The following is a 5,965-nucleotide window of genomic DNA, read 5'->3' on the forward strand; positions in this document are numbered from 1 at the left end:
GGCACAAAAGGGAAGATGCTGCTGAATCCCATGGGAAGGAGAGTCTCAGTTGCACAAAGTGTTTTGTGCAGATGAATTGATCCAAGAAGGAAGGACAATATTCCAGAGAGAGAGAGAGAGAGAGAGAGCCAGTTTGCTCGAGGAGCTCTTCGAGGGGAGTTTGAAAATGTGACGGGTGTTTTCACACGCATGAGTAAGTGATACACTCCCGGATACTCCAGTATGAACTCATTGTGCGCTTGGTCTGGTTTAACTGTAATGGGCCCTTTTCTTTTCTCAGACTGTTGTTTGATCCCAATGTCTGACATCAGACACCCTCGCGGAGCACGACGGCAACAGCCAGGGTTTGTTCTCACTATCTGGAGTGTGGCCTGAGCTCTCGAGCCTCTGACCTAGAGGTGAGAATTCTGAGCTGCAGCCCGGAGATTCATCAGCACATCAGGCACAGCCGTCTGCAGCGATCAGACACCACACTGCCTCAGGGCTTTGGAACTAACAAGTAGCCCTCTCAGTTGGACAACATCTTGCTGCATTTGTTCAATGTATTCCTACAAGTGTTTTGAACCGTGATGGTCTGCCAGCAATGAATTCTCAGAACGGGAACTCAAACTGTTAAGCGTACAGCTTTATGAAATCATTCATTGTGGTTTATGAGCAACGGTGAGTTTGTAATATATAACAGCGATGGATTTTCAGGTATTCTTTGAGAATTAACAGCATTGTTGGATGTATTCCTTAATGTATTAGGCTGAAGAAACTTCAGATTTCAGCTTCCAACTAGAAGAACCCTTTCTAAAGATCTTCTATCCCAATGTGCAAAGGACAGGAGATTGAAGCCGTTCTCTCTTCTTTTGTCCACACAAGTACTCTGTATACTGTACTGTCCATATTTTTCACAAAACTGAAACTGTTTATTCCCTCCTGACCTGTTGAGCTTCTCCAGCATTTTGAGTGTGTTGCATCTGTGGAACTGCTTGTGTCCCTGTACTCGCGTGGTTGGTTCAACAGCATACCAGGAGTTTGGAACCAACCATCTCAGACTTCCCAGCAACACCCACATCCCGTGAATAAAAACAAAAAAAGTTGCCCTTTGAATCTCAATGAATAGATATCAAAGTCCGTAAGAAGAAGTAGACTGGGTTGGCACACATTTGATATGCACTGGATTTTCATTAATCCCAACCATAATCAGCAAGTAAAAGATGTGAAAAGTTTAAAGGTAATTTTAAACTAACCCACTCATCAGGAAAGGAATTGGAGCAAAGCACAAACTGCTGAAGGAACTCAGTGGTTGGGCTGCACCTATGGAGGGAAACAGCCAGTCACCATTTTGGAAGTGGACTGGAAGCTTGAGGGGAGATAGGCTGGAAGGAGGTAAGGGAAGGAGTGGGACAGGAACTAGTGGGTGAGAGGTGGATCCAGGTGAGGGGAGAAAGGCTGGAAAAAGGGAAGGGAAGAGGTGGCACAAGAGCTAGTGGGTATTCAGTGGATCCAGGTGAATGGCGATAGCCTAGAGAAAGGGACAAGAAGAGGCGGGGCAGGAGCAAGTGGCTGGTAGGTGGACCCAGGTGAGGGGTAGGACCTGTGCAGATACAACAGGAGCGTTCCCGCACAGGTCCGCAGAGGTTGAAAAAGCAGCAATTTTGTTGACGGGAGCAATTGATTGGAATACTGTGGAAGCGCAAATGGGGTCCGACTAAGAGCTTGAAAAAGCAGCAAGCTTGTTGATGGGAGTCATTAATTGGAGTACTGTGCAAATGCAACAGGAGCATTCCCATGCAAGTCTGACAAAGATTTTCCATAGGAAACCCAGTCTCTATAAAAAAGATGTACTGTCTGGCCATCGTCGGAGCAGTCAGAGTCAGAATAGGAAGGCTTTGGCTCATCAAGGCTTTGGCAAGAACAGGTGGAGGTTCGGTAAGTTCATTTCTTATTTCTAATACAACTCTAGACAGAACAGGGAGTATGTCTACAGAACCAGAGTACTGTTCTGGGTGTCACATGTGGGATTTCGAGGAGACTCCCAGCCTCCCCGATGGCCACATCTGCACCAGGTGCATCGAGATGCAGCTCCTTAGAGACCGTGTTAGGGAACTGGAGTGGCAGTTTGATGTCCTTCGGCTTGTTAGGGGAAGTGAGGCAGTGACAGACAGGAGCTACAGGGAGGTGGTCACCCCAAGGCTCCAGGAGACGAATAAATGGGTGACTGTCAGGAGAGGGAAGGGGGAACATCAGATAGTGGAGAGCACCCTCATGGCCATCCCCCTCAACAATGAGTACTCCATTTTGAGTACTGTTGGGGGGAATGACCTAGTTTGGGAAGGAACAGCAGCCATGCCTCTGGCACTGAGTCTGGCCCTGTGGCTCAGAAGGGTAGGGAATGGAAGAGGTTGGCAGCAGTGATACGGAACTCTATAGTCAGGGGGACAGAATGGCGATTCTGTGGACGCAAAAAGGAAACACGGATGGTAGCTTGACAGGGTCCAAAATGTTTCTGGATGTGTCCATAATACCCTGAAAAGGGAGGGTGAGCAGCCATTAGTTGACATAGGAGCAGAAAGGGAGAAGGTCCTGATAAAAGAATATAGGAAGGAAGCTGAGAAGCAGGACCTCAAGGGTAGTAATCTCGGGATTGCTGTCTGTGCCATGAGACAATGAGGATAAGAATAGAATGAGGTAGCAGATAAATGAGTGGCTGAAGAATTGGAGGAGTGGGCAGGGATTCACATTTCTGGATAATTGAGACCTCTTCTGGGACAGGTGAGACCTGTACAAAAGGGACAGGTTGCACTTGAATCTGAGGGGGATCAATATTCTTGTGGGCAGATTTACTAGAGCTGTTGGGAGTTGTTTAAACTCATACAGCAGGGGGATGGGAACCTGAATGATAGAGCTAAGGATGAGTCAGCATGTTTACAAGTAGATGATGAATGTAAGGAAGGACCAGTAAATGATTGGATACAAATGCAGACAGAGCAGGGAGTTAAATTGTTAAATTCAAAAGAATGAAGAACGCAGGACTGAAGGTGTTCTGTTTAAATGCGTGTAGCATTCGGAATAAAGTGAATGAACTTGTGGCCCAATTAGAGATTGGTCGGTATGACATTGTGAGCATCACTGAGTTGTGGCTGAAAGAAGATCATAGTTGGGAGCTAAACATCAAAGGATAAACTTTGCATCATAAAGACAAGCAGGAAGGCATAGGCGGTGATGTGGCTCTGTTGGTAAAAATTAGAATTACATCTTGAGAAAGATGTGACATAGGGTCAAATAATGTTAATATCTGTGGGAGGAGTTAAGAATTTTCAAGGGTTAAAAAAAAACATTACGGGAATCATAAGTAAGTCTCCAAATAGTAGCCAAGATGTGGTGTTGACATGGCAAAGAGAGCTGGAAAAGGCATGTAATAAAGGCAATGGCACAATTGTAATGGGGGACTTCAATATGCAAGGGGATTGGGAAATTCAGGTTGGGGTTAGATTGCAAGAGAGAGAATTAGTTGCATGCCTACGAGTTGGCTTTTTAGAGCAGCTTGTGCTTGAGTCTACTTGGGGAAAGGCTATCTTAGATTGGGTGTTACGTAATAACCCAGATCTTATTAGGGAGCTTAACATAAAGGAACACTTAGGAGGCAGTGATCATAATATGACTGCATTTGTACTGCAGTTTGAGAGGGAGAAGCACAAGTCACATGTATCAGTATTGCAACAGAATAAAGGGAATTACAGAGGCATGAGAGAGGAGCTTTCCCAGGTGGATTGGAGGAAGATACTGGTGGGGATGATGGCAGGTCAAAGATGGCTGAAGTTTCTGGGAATAGTTCACAAGGCACAGGATAGATATGTCCCACAGAGGAAGAAGTTCTCAAATAGCAGGTGGTGGCAACTGTGCGGATGAAATAAGTTAAGGACTAAGTAAGAATCAAGGAAAGGGCATATAAGGTAGCAAAAGTGAGTGGGAAGTTGAATGGTTGGGAAGCTTTTAAAATGCAACAAAAGGAAACTGAGAAAGCTATAAAAGGGGAAAAGATGAAAAATTAGGGCAAACTAGCCAATAATGTAAGGTGGATACTAAAAGATTTTTCAGTTATTTAAAGAGTAAGAGTGAGGTGAGACTTGATATTGGGCCACTGGAAAATGACACTGGTGAGGTAGTAATGAGAGACAAAAAAAAAAACAGCAGATGAACTTAATGGGTATTTTGCATCTGTCTTCACTGTGGAAGACACTAACAGTGTGCCAGAGGTCTGTGAGTGTCAGTGCCATAACTATTAGAAAGGAAAAAGTGCAAGGCAAACTCAAAGGTCGTCAGGTGGATTAGTCACCTGGACCAGAAATATGTGAATCAACACCAGAAAACTGGACTTGCTCAGTTAGGCAACTTGGTGGGCATGGACAAGTTGGACAGAAGGACCTGTTTTCTGTGCTCTATAACTCTGTGACCTTATCAAACATGGAATAAGAACCATTACAGACATTTACTGTACTGTTCTCTCACTGACTCAGCAGTAACTTTCCAAATGAACTGATGCAGACTTTACAAAGAAAGAATCACAGTAGAGAAAACAAACGGGAACAGAATGAATTAGATCATTCTGTCCAAAAGCTGGTGTGGACATTCAGATTAAATAGCTTTGCAAAGGGTTCTATGCACCAACATTTAAACCAACCAACACAGATTGAAGCAACTTAAACAAAATCTTTTTATAATGAAAGAATTATTTTGCATTTATTTAGATCCTTGTATGTCGTATGGTGCCTTAGCAACTGCAAGGCCCTGAGAAACCTCTGAAGGGTGGTCATTGTTATAACAGTGGAAATCTAGTAGACAGAAAAGTTGCACAAACAGAAATGAGATAGAAGACTCGACTGAAGGTAATGTTAGTAACTTTCAGGTAATGTACTTTATCAGTGCACCTTCCCTGAAGTACGACATCAGAATGTTTGAGTGCCATCACGTCAGGACAATAGATGAGTTGGAGGGAAGAAAGATTCAGTCAGTTAATTCACACTCTGGCAACGTTCTCCCACCTTAGACTGATAAAGTATACATGGAAATGTGTGAGGTGTCCGGCCGATCTGAGGGCCTGAGACTGTGGGAACACAATCCCTTGAGGTTGGTGTTGTCCCAATCTTTGTTGCGCTTTAGCCTGAGTTAACACCCTGGGATAGGGTTCACTGCTAATGTAATGGTCTTTCTGTAGAAGCAGTGTTTGGGTTGTACTTAGAGATGACAGATGCTTTGGAATATGAGCCGCCCAATGAAGGGAGTGTGCTTTTGTGTTGTGTGCCTGACACCGAGGTGATCTGAGTCTTTTGTTCAGCAGGAGATGGAAAGAGAAGATGAAGGAGAGGAGAGATCATAGGAGTGGACTTGGAGTGGGGCCGGGAGTCAATGAAGTCCACGGAATTTGATGGAGGATCAGCAAAAGGAAAACCGTGAGCTCAAACTTGTGCCCATTAGACTGTTTCATTAAAAGGTGTGCTTTTCATTTTGCTTTTTCTTTATTAACCATTTAGTCAAATTCAGAATTATAAAGCTAAATCATTTAATTGTATATGGTATTATTTCGTGGTACTGATTTGTAACAGGGCAACAAATCACGCAGCATCCACCCAAACAGTGGGTCTCGTGTGAGCTTATACCTCAATCTCGCACATTTGGCAGGGAAAGAGATTGTCTTCCCTAGTCGTACGCAGCCGACAGAACCGGAGGGTTACAGTTGTGGGGGCTCATCTGGGATTGATTTTGTTTGATGCTGTGTGATTGTCCTGAGCATTAAACCAATGGGTTTTGTGCTAAACTATCGTCAGGTAAAGTGATTTTGGTACATGGTTATGGATGCTGCCAAGGTTGAGCAGTGGTGTGAATCCACGGGGTTACTAGTAGCAAATGTGTGCATATTGAATGGTGTAGATATTCGAACTCCTGATGAATCGTTAATTCAATTTTTAAGTACTGTTGA

General features: G+C 44.1%; 1 long non-coding RNA gene across 2 annotated transcripts; it reads left to right on the forward strand.

The window, feature by feature from the left end:
* Positions 1 to 1,271: 1,271 nt before the first annotated feature.
* On the forward strand, positions 1,272 to 5,476 carry LOC140211970 (uncharacterized). 2 transcript variants are annotated; one of them, XR_011889613.1, is made up of 3 exons: positions 1,272 to 1,374; positions 1,805 to 1,917; positions 5,324 to 5,476. It is a non-coding gene; the product is annotated as an uncharacterized lncRNA (long non-coding RNA). The 2 variants fall into 2 exon arrangements; XR_011889614.1 differs by having other exon boundaries at positions 5,327 to 5,476.
* Positions 5,477 to 5,965: the final 489 nt, after the last annotated feature.

The sequence above is a fragment of the Mobula birostris genome, chromosome 18 (genome assembly GCF_030028105.1).
Source record: "Mobula birostris isolate sMobBir1 chromosome 18, sMobBir1.hap1, whole genome shotgun sequence".
Lineage (NCBI taxonomy): Eukaryota > Metazoa > Chordata > Chondrichthyes > Myliobatiformes > Myliobatidae > Mobula > Mobula birostris.